Source organism: Sinocyclocheilus anshuiensis, unplaced genomic scaffold, assembly GCF_001515605.1.
Source record: "Sinocyclocheilus anshuiensis isolate Anshui unplaced genomic scaffold, SAMN03320099.WGS_v1.1 scaffold233, whole genome shotgun sequence".
NCBI lineage: Eukaryota > Metazoa > Chordata > Actinopteri > Cypriniformes > Cyprinidae > Sinocyclocheilus > Sinocyclocheilus anshuiensis.
Window position 1 is genome coordinate 177259 of NW_015540843.1, and position 291 is coordinate 177549.

Here is a 291-nt window from a genome sequence, read left to right on the forward strand (position 1 = left end):
TCAGGTTAATCTGACAACAGCACCCACTTCACAGACCTTTGTGTAAACAAAGAACTGTGTGTAGCCAACGCTAACTCTTGTAGGATTTCTATCATGAACAGACACTGATATCATTGAATCAACTCATCACGAGGTCTAAACTAATCCAATCAGGAGACAACAGAGATCTTTTTGTATCGAGAACTAAAAAGTTCTTTCACAACATATAGTTGAGAGATACCTCGTGATCGCACAATGTATGGAAGCATTATATCCAACAGGAAAAGGATGAGTAAATTAACTGACGCCTTC

The 291-nt window shown here is 38.5% G+C and overlaps 1 long non-coding RNA gene across 1 annotated transcript in view; it reads left to right on the top strand.

Annotated features, from left to right (window-relative positions):
• The first annotated feature begins 3 nt into the window (after nt 1-3).
• LOC107687565 (uncharacterized) overlaps nt 4-291 on the top strand; it is a 12003-nt gene continuing 11715 nt past the window's right edge. The window contains exon 1 of the long non-coding RNA XR_001634143.1: nt 4-79. This is a non-coding gene — a long non-coding RNA (uncharacterized LOC107687565). The remainder of the gene's footprint in view (nt 80-291) is intronic.